The sequence below is a fragment of the Agelaius tricolor genome, unplaced genomic scaffold (assembly GCF_023055355.1).
Source record: "Agelaius tricolor isolate 1412-34295 unplaced genomic scaffold, bAgeTri1.0.p SCAF_12, whole genome shotgun sequence".
NCBI lineage: Eukaryota > Metazoa > Chordata > Aves > Passeriformes > Icteridae > Agelaius > Agelaius tricolor.
This window is the reverse complement of record NW_027269272.1, coordinates 12360048-12375342: the sequence shown is the minus strand read 5'-3', so window position 1 is coordinate 12375342 and position 15295 is coordinate 12360048.

Genomic DNA, 15295 nt, shown 5'->3' with positions numbered 1-15295 from the left:
GTCTTCATTAGGGGATGATGCCATATTTCAAATAATCATAATTGATCCTGAAAGATGAACTGATTTTTTTCTTGCATGGAAACTCCAAACTCACTAGCTAAACATGTTTGGTCTTTACATGCTGATAGTGGGTTTTTTCATGTAACAATATCTAGTCTGTATGTTATTAAATCACTAACAAATCCAAATATAAACAAATGTACTGAATTAATGTTTATTTTCTGCATTGCTTATTTCTCAAGCTTTCTCATTTCCTCATTTATAGGGAAACAGCTTGATCCTCCTGAATGCAAACAGAATATTTTAATCTTTACAAGAGAAAACATTTTAAAGTACAAAGAATCATTTAAATAGTTTAATACGTTCTTTCAACAACAATGTACTGTTCTTAAAGCATTTGACATTGCAAATTCATAAACAAATAAATCTGTTTCTAAAGTTGTTTCTAAACAGATCAGAAAACTTGTTCTGTAGTTATTTCTGGTTTCACTGGCATTCACTGGAGACTGTGAAGATTGTTTGTGAGGGATAAGGGAAAAGGTGGAGGCTGCCTTTCAATCTCTCTTTAACTTGGTTTCACAGATTTACAAATTTTGGGTAACGAAAGAAAGGAGAATGAAGGGAAAATGCAACCATTTGGAAGACTAAAATGTGTGGAAAGAAAAGGTTGAGGCAGAGTTGAAAAGGAAAAAGCAAAGGAGGGGGAGCAACTGAGTAAAAAATGGTTAATTCTGAAAGAATAACAGGTATATCTTGTAGTGATAAAATGCCTGATTTGTGAATGATCCATTTCAAAGAGCAGGGGAATGCAAAATAAACTAGATAATGCATTATAATGCATGCATTTCCTGTCTTTCTAGAGTTGCCACCTTCTGACTAGCCTTCAAAATCAACCACACTAGTTTTCCTGTGAAGACTTCATTATATCTGACAGTGTAAATCATCAAAGCTTGCAGTGACTGGAATGCAAACACAGGCCAGCAGTGGAGTGCCAGTGCAGACGTTCTCGGGGTGCAGCAGGTCCTCACCAAGGGCTGCCTCACAGCACAGCAACAGGCTCTCAGTTTGCTGTGTGCTAGGAAGGGCTGTTCCAACAATTACCTCATATTGCTGCCTCCACCTGGGGATTTTTTACATCTTCCATAACAGTGGTGGGTTGGAGTTATGCAGACCTTTTATACAAGTGGACAAAATATATTCCCAGTGTTTTCAGAGACACGGAGAGGCCTCATGGTGATCACAGACTCCACAGCTGCAGAGACCTCCTACACAACATTAAATTATCCAGTATATTGATTTGAAAGAAGACTTGAATAGCTCCAGGCCTCCATAATGAGAAAGCAAACAACCACTCAGAATTTAAACAGTTTAGAAAGAAAAGATAATCCAGCAGCTCTATTGAAAGGTCTGATAACAGACTCCCCCTTACGAGGGCACTTCACTCTGAGCTCTTGTTTCAAACTATGGAATAAGCAGCTGTTTGAAATGGCAGCTATCTCAAAATCCTTGCAGATACTGCAAAAGCGTTTGGAGTATCTGTTTTTCTTAATTGTCTAGACACTCATTCCCACACTCAATCACCAAATCCACCTTGACACTTTCAAAATAGGGATCTTTGTCCCTTTAGCCAGGCAGGTCAGAAAGATGTGCTGGAAGAACAGTTCCAAGTTCTGCACCTTTATAACCCAGACTTTACATATTTATGTTCACACACATCAGACTGACTGCATACACATAATTCAGAAGCCTGTGTCCCAGCAAGGGCTGCAGTGGGCATGCCTGAGATTTCTGAATATTTTCCTTTTTTATGTTTAGGGGACAGCCAGAGGTTGGGACAAACACTCAATATCCTCAGACATCTCCAGATTTGATCCTTGAGCAGAAAGTAGAACATATCTGAAGGAATCTGGATCTATGGCTGGGCTGTGTAAAGGATCTGTCCAACCAACCATCCATCACACTCAGAGGGACACTTAGCACTTCTCTGAGGATGTGTAGCACAACTTCTGTTCTGCTCTCTACCTTCTGCAAATTGAAAATCTCATTTGTTATGCTGTGCCACTTACTGATGGCAAAATGAAATTTGTATTGTGCTTCTGGAAAAGTAACACCTAAAAGTCTGTTAATCTTACTAGTGGAAGGGCGTGTCTTTCTTTAACCAATAAAAAATTGCAGTAAATTGGGGTTTTAATTGGCTGTGTACAATACTTATTTTTGCTTAGAATGAAAGCAAAAATGAGGGGAAAAAAGGCAACAAGATGACAATTTTATAAATAATCATAAATTTTTTAATTGTGTTGAATTTTATGCACATAATGTATTTGGTGCACTGTAACAGAAATAGTGGTTCTGTAGAATTTTTGCTTTTAGTAATCTGCCATTTTTCCTCAATTTCTACTTCCTTTAATTGCTGCCTCTTACAGCCTTTGAGGCGCTGAACAACATTACAGATTATTTAGCTGAATAAACATCCTAGCAAATATGCTTTATCATCATGAATCGGACAGTGCCTGGTTACTGCACTGAAACTGAATATCAAAAGCTGCAAAAGTATTTTCAAGTTCTCCTTTCTCTTTCCTCTCATCTTCAAGTACAGATTAAGGATGGTCTTTGTCCTTTAAAGTCAACATCTATTTTTATCCTGATTTCGTGCAGTATGTTCTTGATATTGGTGTAAGAACGGGTGACAGTGCTTGTCCTTGGGTGAAGTCTAATTGTTTTGTTTCTGATGGAAATTTTGAGATTCTCAGTAAAATAATTTGTTTTCATTTTCGAACTTTGCACAATAATTTTACCATAAACACATAGCATCTTTACTTTCAGTAGAGAATTTTACTGCTTTTATGTTCAACTTTTTTTGTTCAATTAGCTCTATGTGTATTATATAGCATCTGACATCTGTTCATTTAGAAGTAGCATTGCTTAACATTTTCAGGTTTGTCTGCTGGGAGGGTTTAGGTTGGATTATTTCTTTCTTCCTGTATACCACTCTATGATCAGACTGTTTTATATTATACTAATCAGAATTTTCATGGCATGGAAATTGTGGGCCTGTGAACTTTCTTCTTTTTGTATTTTTTTGTATAAGTATGAACCTGGTAAAACTGCACCATATGCAATATATCATTTTTTTGGGTACTGGCTTGGACTTCTATGGAGTGGTCCTGTGTCTGAAGTAACTGATTCAATTAATAATTTACTTCATCAAGTTCCTTCAGTGGGATTGTCCATCGATAATGAAGTTGTTTTATTGTAAATATCTAAAATCCATAATACAGGAAACCACATGAATGCTATCAGCAACTTTGCATTCTTGTTTACTAAAGGCACTGTTATTATAAATGAGATTGTAAATGTCTACAGGAATGCATTGCTATGGTAACTGGGATCCACAACAGCAGCTGCTTGCTCTTCATTGCTGTTGCATATATACATTAAAGCTGACAATGCCTCTTCATTCCGTTTTAACATGCGTAGCCTGAAAAAAGACATCAGCATTTCAAAAGCTACACATCTGATGTCAAATGCAGCCAATCTGTGAGTTAGGTTTATTTAGTTTTTTGGTTTCAGTCTTAAAGTTGTTGAAAAATAGATAGAACCTTAGCTTTAACATGATTTTGTGCCATGAGAAGTTACTCTTCCATACTATTTTGTCAAATTCAAAACATTAGAAGATTTTCCAGCAATTCAGTTTCAGAAAATGCCTTTGCTATCCATATTTATTGATTGTTATAGCAATTATAGTCAATAGTTATGAAGAAGTTTTTGTCCCTTGCCAGCCTTTCTGGGAGGAATCTATAGCTGGGACTTCTGTTCCATATTTTAATGTTCCATACTCTAAAAACTAAAATCATCAGATGGCCTCCAGCTCTGTGCTCTGTTTGGTTTTACATTTCAGAGATGTCTTTAGATCTCAGCTATGCCATTGTGCTGTGCCATTGAGACACCTCCTAAACAGAGTGTCTTTTGGTCCAGAGGGCAGAGGAAATATGAAATGTGTTCCTCATGTCAGTAAGAGTAAACTAATCACATCCATCTTCTTAAAAATCTTGTCAGAGAAGTATTTTATGTTATCCCTTCCTTAAAGATGAGGAAAATATAACACAGAGAGATTACAAGTCAGATTGAAATCTCTAGTATTACTTGTAGAAGTAGAGTATTATGTGGCATAGAAAAGGGTTGAAAGAATTAAAATCTGAACTTACTGTTTGTTGTGCTGGTCCTGTTAAAAAACCAAACCATAAACTAGGACTGGAAAAGATTCAGAGAAGAGCTAAAGGTTGACCAAAAATACAACTTCCTTCCTAGAAGCCATGAAGTAAACTAGAACTACTGGGTTTGAGAAGAAGGTACCATGGAAGGGTATGATAAAGTACAAGGTGGTGAGTGTGATGGAAAGGCTGGGTATGTCTCAGAAATTCTTCAGCTTTTCTACCACCAGAACTACAAGAACCAATTAACCCTGGCCCCCCAGATTAAGCTTGTAGGATCCTGTTTCAGAGTAGCAAGTGCTGCACTGGGTGACAGAGCTGTGGAACTCCAGGCATTGCAGATGGACGGAGTTTCTCTTGGTTCCAAGGAAGAATGGAGAGTTCAAAAGAGAAGCACATTGGTGCTAACCAAGTACATGGAAACTGACTTTGGAAGTCCCTGGGCTGAAAAGGATTGCTCAGGAGCAAAAAGTCTGCAGAAGGATTGGGCAGCAGTATGTACACCCTATTCCTGCTGCTTCCTAGACATCCATTCCCTGGATATGCTTCATGACAGGCTGCTGGTCGACAGGGACATCTGCTTTGGCCCAGTAGCTTGTCCCTAAGGGTCCATACCCTGCAACCATATCACCTTTCAAAGTATAAAACAACCATAAGATATTTAGTTTTACTGTATTTGGTTTTCACACATGAAACAAATGCAAATATTTGAACATTGTCGGCAGATCAACTGTTTGACAGTTAGGTCCATTATTATTCTGTTTATAAAACATTGCATCTTCAAACGCTTCGACTTCAGTGTAAACTGAAGGCCTAAAACACTTGCTTTCATGTCCATTTATTGATACATTTTTTAAAACCTAATTGAAAGTTTGCTGCCATGGGGATGAATCTTCTAAAGGATGTAGAAGTTCTCTTAACTGCATTTTGATAACTTCCAGGAGTAGGGAACATAATGTGAAATCATGGAGCTCATTAAAATTAAGTCATACTGGAAGAAACAAAGAAACAGTTGGTGACTCTGAAAGTACTAACTACAGTCATGAAATGCAGAACTCGACTAAGAAATAGCTGCCACAAAGGATGCTACTTTTTAATAGCTGAGGTTTTTTCTATTCCTTTATCACGATCACTTTAAGGTACATTCATACCACCCCTGCAGCACACACATACCATGCCCCTGTGAGCAAAACCTTGCCACATAAACCCACATAAAATCATTGAGAAAATTAAGTATTGGAATATGCTACACTTGCCAAACAATCTTAAAACTTCACCTAGAAGATAAAAATTTATGTAAAGTAAAAGTGAAATTAAATCAATTTTACTGTGGTACGAAGTATGTGCTAGAACAAGTTATGACAGATAATGAGAATAACAGTAATGAGAAATATAAAGCTAAATTTTAAACTATGATAATAGAAGTTTTTGTAAGGAGGGTTAAATACAAAGAATGAAAACAGAACCTACTACATGGTGATAAAGCATGTTTAAAAATTAAGATTTGATGTAGAAAAGATAGAACACAGGTAGGAGTTGGTAGATAAATTCAAGTTTTAGAATAGGGCTACCAATATAACTGTGTCTTTAAGAAGAGCTTCTGAAAACACTGCAAACTATTGATAATAATAATAGTCAAGGGACTGCACCATTTTAAGAATATTTGCTTAGGAAAGGAAGATCTGAAATTAGCTTCTAATTGGAAAATGTTGCAGTCAAGATCAAATTTCCAAAGTAAAGGTTTAAACTGTGGAAGTGTTACCAAGATCCACTAATGGCCTACGTGTCCCTCCTTAACTAAGGCTACTCTTTTTTCCTGTGAGGATTCTTCCCAAGGTGTTTTCTCCTGTGTAGGCCATAACTGCAGTCACAGACATCTCTGCTGTCAGCACTGCTGCAGTGTTCTGGAGGTACCAGTGCCAATTCCTTACAGGTTCAAGTGTCACTGATAAATGAACCACTCATTTGAAATGCAATTATATCTGATAAGTGAGAGCACCAAGGAAGTATGTGTCAAAGCAACAAACAGCAGAGGGGTTTAGAAAAGGCAAGGAAGACTGAGTCACTGAAAACAGCACTGCTAAAGGGAATTAAGGTATTTCTGCTTTAATGCTAAGTGTTGGATAAAGCTCTAATTTCTGTGGAATGGAGAAAATCCACAGAAAGTGAAATGAGGCTTTTACATCTTACAGTAGTGGATAAAACCAAACTAGTTTTGTTACTCTTGTATGAGGCAGAACACATAGAGAAGCAACCTGGAGAATAATAAACCACACCAGGATAGACAGATTTTAAAAAATTGTAAGGGCTGTGCTTTCAAAGAAAAGTCTGACCACATAAGAAATTAGCACACCTCTTCTCAAAAAATACAATTCAAAAAGAATTTAATTTTTTTTCTTAACTGCTAAAAATGTTATTTAGTGTGGAATTGGCACTATTACTATATAGGAGCTATGAAAAGTTCCACATTGTCTCAGGAAATTAATTAGTTTAGTCTAGGAAAAATTTTTTTCCAAAGTGTTTGTCTAATAAAAGAGAAAATTATCTGCAGCAAAGAAATAATTATCTAGAACAATTTTACCTTGACTTATGCAGGCAGAATTATCCTTCTTCTTAGTCAAGCAACCACTGAGGATTCTTAAAAATTCAATAAAACAACCAAGGTGTATTGGAGGCAGAATTCTCTTTCAATGTTGCAGGCTGGTTTACAAGTTTGGAAAAGAAATTTTTGCTGAGAGGTGGAATGCACTGTGTCAGTTAGCACCTACTGCAGCCAGTGCCTGCTGGGTCAGAGCTGACACCAGCTTCTCCATGGAGGCACAGTTCACTTCCTTCTACCTGCAAAGTCCCACAGAGCCATCCCACTGCTGTCCCACAGGCTCATACCAGGTTGATAACAAGCCTAGGAAGGTTGGGGTCTCATGGAATCAGGTGAAATCAACCCACACTGGACACACATTCATCAGGGACATGGATTATATGATCTTCTGACTGCCTTTGCATTCTAAATTAATCTGTGATTCTGTGATTTTTCACACTTGCAGAATAAACTGTTGGTCAGTTAAGCAATGAATTTAGCTTAATCAAGAGGTAGCTTTCTTAAATTGAATTGTATGCAGTATGTAAGGCATAGTGTCTGTCCTTTCTGGTCTAGGAAATATGAAGCTCATGAAAACCCAACAATAGTTGATATACAGGAAGGAGAAAAATGAATCTGATATATGTAGTCATCTGCTTAACACTCTGCTGAGAAATAAATAACAAATTGCTGTCAAGTTGTGTAACTTGCAAGCCAGTTCTAGCTAGTTTTGGCTTCAGCCAACAGTTTCACATATGGAAAAACATATAGTGCTTCCCCAGTTTTGCAGATGGACATGGTAACAAGGCCTACATGTTTGCAGACCTTGTGACAAGGATGAATAGAACAAGGAGATCCTGGTTACTCGTGCCTCAGGCTTTGCTGAAAGGGGGTTACATCCACACAAGTGGGTTTAGGTACATCACAACCACAGCAAATTCAGCTCAAAGGTTGGTACCTGCTGGCCACTCTGTGTTACATCACAAGGTGTCTTCACACTGAAGTGGTTTGTCCAGGGAAGTTGCAGATGAATTACAAAGCAGCCTGATTTTGTGTCTGAAGTTTGACTCAAAGATCACAACATGAAATTACACAATTTCTAGCATGCACTCATGAAAACTAATAGAGCTGTACTTTGTAATTTGCAGTCCAAAGAAACTTACTTTTAGTGATCTGAGGTCATAGGATTGAGCAGCAGTATTAGAGTGCCATTTTATTAAAATGGCATGTCTTTCAAGTTCAAAAACTCACATTTCAGAGCAAGTTTTGCAGCAGTCCTTATCTACTACTGATACATCTCATACAAGAGAGAGAAGAAAAAATGAAACTGCCTCACCAAGGAAAAACATCAAGAGTTTCATCCTCTGATCTGAAAATTCCTACAGAGACAAGGTCAGCTAAATTACATACTTTCTGTACTTTACTCCAGCTGACAATCTGCTGGTTATAATGCAAGAACACAAGGGCTCAAATAGATTTTTCTGCCATGGTGTGCCATCTGGCACAGGGCAGCCTCACAAATGCTGCTTCCCTGCTCTGCTTCTGCAGATCCTATGACGGCATAATTGTAAGCCCTGTCAGTTTTCAGCAGCAAACTCAGCTTAATGCAATCTAGCTGTAGGTATCAAAGTCACTCATGCCAGATGCAAATGTTTCATTGCCCAAACTTAAAGATGTAATTCTATTTCCATGCAGAAAAAAAAATCTCCAACATTGGAAGTACATTTGAAAGTGCAGAAGGATTAAAACAAAACGTAGGGGATTATATCTGGGACTGGTTGGTGTATTGGTGCTTAACAGAATAATGCATTAGGCAGCAGATGAGTTATTTCACTGCTATGGTGCCAAATTGTGATCTTGTTCTCCTCTGACACGAGAGAGATGTGGATCTGCTTTTAATAAGTGAAGCAGTAACACAATGAACCATCATGCAGTCACTGCCTAAGTGCTCCCAAGCACTGTCAGTGCCTCTCACTGCTGAGGCAGGGATGTGTGTGTCCTTGTGACTTGGGTTCCAGAGCATGCAGAATGAGGCTTGGATGTGTGGCAGTGCTGGGACACTGCACAGATGGTGACTGGCAGAAAATTACTCTTTCATTTGTGACTCAACTCAGAGTCCAACCTTGTGTCTCCAGCAGGGACAGGACAGAAAACCAACTCACTGCAACAGCTTTTTCTCTTTCAAATAAACTTTTTAAATATCTGTCCAAATGCTGCTGTTGAAGATGAAAATCTTGCTTCCTAGACATTAATGGTACAAGGAAAAAAACATTGCAGAGTTTATAGTAAAAACATCATGTATGAAGACATGCTAAGCATTGAGGTCTGCTGTTCTAAAAAATACCTTTTAATACATAGATTCCATGCTAGTTCTTCCCCACACTTATTTATGTATGGCATACATGACTGGTGTTGATTTCATCTTCCTCAGTATATTATTCAGTATTCAAGTGAACAGAAGGTGCTCCTTCAACCTGTTTATGATACAATATTGTTTAGTGGAGTTAATATACATCTCACACTTACAGGTACACAAAGAAATTGGGTGTGCTCACATTTGACAACCATAATTTTGTACTCCTGCAGGCAAGGTTCCAGCTTTCTGTGATTCTGCAGTTTTAGAAATGTCATTCTCCCATGCAAACCTTTGTACATTGTGGAAGTAACTTAAAAATGGTGGTTTCTGAATTACACTCCATAGTTAAGTGCTTAGAGAACAAAGACATCTTAGATTACTGCAAATGGGACTGAAGCAGAGGGCAGTGGGAGGGAAAGTCCTCTGTACAGCTATTGGCAGCATTTCTTCCAAATAAAGGATTGAGCATGGTGACATGAAATATGAAGCCCCTCTATAGCTGGATATGTTACTTTAGAAAAATGTTGAATTACTTGGCAATTCATTACACTTCTGAACACTTGGCCTGTAACTACTCAGGAATCCCAAAATCATTTGCAAACAGAAATAAATCATATCCTACAAGTCATAAATGATAACTACCATTAAAATATGTGGCAAAGTCAGGAAAGGAATTCAGATGCCTCTGCTGTCTCATATCTGGACTTTGGAAGAAGTTGACTTCATTAGTTCTACATTTATTATTAGCAATTTTCACTCACAGTTTGTCTTACCAAAAGCATCAATTTCTGAAAAAGAAGTGCCATAGCTCCCAAATAGTCATGCTGGGTTCAAAGAAAAAATGAAACCATTCAGTTATTGGGAAGTGGCTTCCTAACACCTCTGTGCTTTTGAGGCAGTTTTCCTCCTGGTTTACAGGATCCATATTTTGAGTGATGCTGCCTGCTTCCAGTCCCATCTCAACACTAGTCTCAGCATTGAGGGCTCAGAGTTTTTCCTTGACTCCACAGATTAGCTGAATTTGCCTGTCCTTGCTGTATGAGTTTTCTTACAAGATGATGTGACTGTCCCCTAGGAAATGATTCCTGCCTCTTCATGAAAGAGAAATGGCACCAATTCCCACTTTCTTTGTAGATGTACTTCCATGAGCTCTAACATTTATCCAATGTTTCAAGAAAAGCAAGGTGGAAAAATATGTGGTGATTTCTTGTGAAGGGTAGTTTAATTCCAAAAGCCCTTTTACGTTTTCCTTCAAGATTTTGTAATCACTGTCTGGTTTTTGTTGTTTGGTTGGGGTTTTGTAAGAAAATCCATCATGTGAAAAGGAGTAGGAGGAAAAGATCCTATTTATAAAGCTCCAAGTTTTTACTGTTATTTAAGAAATAAATATCTTTTTCCCCCACTAACTCACACTGTATTGACTTCTATTCAAAAAGCAACTTTTGCTTACAGATATGAATGCTGGAAACAAAATCCATTATTTACAGTACTTTTGAAAATATTACCTCACTTACAGGAAGATGTTTGGACTATTTAAAGTCATTTAATGCTTCCTTAGGACAAATAACATATTCTATATAACAATAGTATGTGTTCTTAAAAAAAAAGGTGGCCTCAAGTGCCTAAATTCAGATGTAAAAATATCAAATGGGATTTATTTTTATAATGAATTCATATAGAATGACAGAACACAAGTAACAAGTAGTGATTGTTTGTTTTCATGGCAATATCACCTCTGTGAACTGCAAAAAAAATGTGTCTGGTTTAGATTTAGATTGCACAGAAAGAAAAAGCCAAGCTGAAAACAACAATAATTTATGGCTGAGCAGATGGCAAATCAAGCTAACTCTAGAATTAGTTCCTGAGCCAAAGTTCTGTTTAAAATACATTGTTTACCTGGCTAGCTGTTCTTATGGTTCCTTCCCATCCACTGCAAATGAGTGATAAATTTGAGTATTGTCTCAGGAAGTTCTTGCAATATCAAAAATTGTCCTATTTTCTTTTACAAAATTATAATTTTAATATGAATTCTAAAATTGTTAAGGAAGGACATAAAAACTTGCCAATTCCCATTTGGTATCCAAATATTCCTCTATTTGTCTACCATGACTGTAATTCAATTTAAAAATTATATCTTAACCTACCTTTTAAAATGCTGTATATCTGTTGAAATATTACTTGAAAACTTACATGATACACTTTCTTTTAAAAAAGCAATATAGTAAGACGTTTGTCTCAGCATATAATATTTCATTTTGAGGATATGCTGAATGATGTTATAGTAACTTTAAATAATATATTAAAATACTTTTACCAACTTTTTTTCCTGAGAAGTCTAGCTCTTATGTGAGAGGGTAATTATTAAATTCAATGGAATTGTTTTCTATGGAGAATTCAGAAGGAGATTTTGAAATCTGAACTTTCATTAAGAAAATGCAACCCATTGTATTATCAGGATACCAACATACTGGGTTTTTCCTACTATTGTAACACATGAAAAATAATGTTTTGTTGTTATAAAACATTTTTATAGCCACATTTCAAATGTTGTTAACAATAATATTATATTTTTAAATTCATAATTCCTAGATAGAAGAACAACTCCCATAGCCAGATAATGGTATTTTAAATTTTACTTCTTTTAAAACCCCTAAAATTAAATCAATGTGCAAGATGTAAATTGAACTCAAGGAATTGCTTTCTTTCAAAGGGAATAAGTGACCATTTGCTCACCCATGTTGAACTGGATCTTTCAACAAAAGGCCATATTCAAAACCAGAGAACAGATAAGCATAATAGCCTGTGTTTTGCTGGCAGAGTCTTCCAGAATGACAAAGAGAACCTTTAAGCTTGCACAGGAATGTGGCAAGCTTGTTTTATGATGTAATATATCCCATTTAAGTCCCCAGAAGTACCCTGGTGTTTTTGGGGTTTTTTTTTTGCCTTGGGGAATATTGTGAAATATAGGAAGAACTACATTTAAAGGCTATTTCTCTATACATTTGGAAGGTGGGAAGAAGCTCCAAGCAACAAGAGGAATGCTCAGTCTTTATGAGTGTTCTGCCTTCACAACCAGTAAAGGGTAACTGGTCAGTAAGTTCCAATTTCTCCTCTTTTCCAAGACCAGTTCAGTTGATTCCTCTTTCAAGTGCCAGAATATGTGGATGCACAAAGATCTGGGGTGTGCTGCTCCAAAACAAATTTCCAAAGGATTGCTGTGAGACACTGATCCAATAATCCCTTACTGGTGGCTCTTTCCATTTCAGAGACTCTTGTTCCTGGTGGCTGAGTTCCTGGTGCCTGCAGGGCTGGGCTCAGCAGGCAGCGTGTTGCCAGGTTTGGCCATGGTGGAGAGAACATTAGTGCAAGAGTTCAAGCTGTGCTCCAGAGAAGCCATGGCAAGCACCAACAGATGTCAATCTAAGTCCAACACCCTTTTTCCTTTTTTTCTTGCTAGAGCTGCTCTGTAAGGAACAACTGCTTCTCCTGACCTGCAATGGAGGCAGGAGACTGGCAAGGGGAAGGACAAGGTGGATAAAGAACTCTGTTAACAGCAAAGCTGAGGACAAAGCAGGAAAGCCACAAGTGCTGGCTCAGCTTAAATGACTTCCTGCCCCTTTCTGTCTGGGATACTTAGCTGATTTATCCTAAAATTGTTTTCTTGTACTCCCAAGGATGCTGAGCAGATATGCTGCTTCCTCCTAAAGTGTCTAACCTGTGAGAGACAAGAACATCCACAGCAGTCTGAGTGTCCTGGCAGTGCATTGTTTAACCAGATGAGCATTTATTAGGGAGCACCTGTCAGAAAACAGGTGTGATTTGAAGACCCACAAATCTGGCTTGTTCCAAGCCTTTAGTACCTTGGGATGGTGAGCCCCAGAGGTTCCTCTCCTTCCCAGGGCCAGAGAACTGCTGCAAGCTTTAATGTGGGCATGGATGGAAAGAACAGCCTCAAAGAGAGAATAAGTATCTCTTTGCCCTCTGACAGCAACAAACACAGCCTTGGGTTGGTTTGTTGCTCGTGTCAGATAATGTACTTTTACTAGAAGGGCGTAGAAAATAATATCTTTCCTCCAAATACCAGAATTCACTAGATATCCAAGCAGACTGTGTGAATAATCCAAAATACATTGTGTATGCATGTTAGAAGATAGGACAAAATTCCTCATATGGCTCAGAAATAGAACAGATTACACAGAACACAATTCATCAAGCTTTTTCTAGCAAAGCAGAAAATCTCACAAAAATTAATGATCCCCAAGAATTTTTAGTATTTCTCCTGTGTCTTCCATAACAGACTGGTGGAATATGTTCATGTAAAGCCTAAGAAAGTGAAACTTAAATAAGAAAAGCAGCAGTTCTAATGTTATTCCATGTCCAAACTGACAGAGGAATGAAAATGCTAGAGTCAGCAGAGGATGCTTTGAGTACAATGGAGTTTATGTATGACTTTTGAATTTCATCTCTACATTATAATTTTTTTGTGTACAAAACTCAAAATTCTAACACTACTGAATGCAGTACTTTTTTGCTTTCTCTCTCTTATACCTGCAAATTAAATGCCCAGAAAAATAAAACAACACAGTGAGACACTGAGCATCTTCAAGCCCAATCTTAGCTAGCTCAGACTTTGGATGAGATGACCCTTAAAGTCCTTTCAAATCTAAATTATTCTTTCATTCTGATTTTTTGGTGCTAAATTAATCAGAAATGCAATAAGATAATTGCACAGGATTCACAATAGGTCATTGTTCACAATTCATGAGCCTGTGCTCACAGAAAGCCTGGCATTCATGAACAGTAAGAACGAGCACTTTGACCAACAGGCTTGTGTACAAACAAAGGAGTGCCTAAATGCTCTTTGACCAGCACACAAAACTGATCACCAGAGGAGAGCAGAATTCATAAGAAAGGGGGTTTTTTTCATTATTTCTTGTAGGAGTCTTGCCCAGCTTATCTTTGGAGCACAGAAGAAAGAGAAATAAAAATGGCTGCTGCAGCAAGAAAAAAAATGCCAGGTTTTGAGGGAATTACATGAAGGGAAAGGAGAGATAGGTGAGTCTGGATTCCTTCTGTATCTTGGTCTGGGTACAAAAAAATGCTACAGAGTAGTGAGCACACCAAAAGCATGGGAGTACCAGAGAGTCCTGATGTTCTGCAGGCATCTGACAGTACCTGGGGAGCGACTCTTGTAGAGATGTACACACAACATGTGCTGATACAAGGTGTCACTTCAGTTTTTCAGCTGTCATGGCAATGTTTCTCCATTTCTTGCTTTTCCCTTAGCAAATGAAAATCTCTTCTCTCTTCATTCTGGCCTAGCTGTTCCTAAAGAGATCAATGGCACTTATTTCAGGTACTTTTCTTTCATCTAGTCATGACTGCTTTAAATGAGCAGATTGTCACACAAAATATGCATGGTACAAGTCTGTAAGAGGACTTCTTAGGTTTTTAATTTTGCAGCAGCTGTTGAAGTGGGCATGTCAGATTTGTTATTCTGGGCATGCTGAATATGAGACATTTTGTAATCTTGCCTGTAACTTAACCCTTACAGATGGGATCAAGGGTAAGAACTGTTCTGACACAAACTCACAGCAAATTTCCCCATAATTTCACAGAAACAGTGAAGGAGAGAAAGAAGAGAAAAATAATGAGTTCCTGAAGAGGCTGCCAGATAAAAGCACAAATGACTACAACAGTCCTAGTATGTGATAATTCGGGCATACCCAAATGAAACAAACATTTGTGGATGGACACAGCAAATAGAGTGCTTTCCAACCTCAGCTTCTACTTGAATGGGATTCCTGTGACTTTGAAAGTATCTCCAGGATACCTTAAGTAGAACAGAAATAGCTCAAGGACAAAGTTGACTTTAAGACATTCTTCAGAGGTCATTCCCATAGTGTCAAAAAAAATTCAGGGATACTGCCAAGAAATAACATCCTTTGGAAGAACAGCATTATATCTACAATTTCAGTAGGGATATCTCTTCTGTGAAGTGATGATATCTCCTTGAAAATGTTTACTTTCTTGTCACTATTCCCACAAAGCAACAAAAGGGAAACATTTCTCCTAGAAGAAAAAGAAATAGTCTAAGTACTTTAAAGGTTACATTTTTGTTTCACAATTCTTTTGTTTAAAAGAATACAC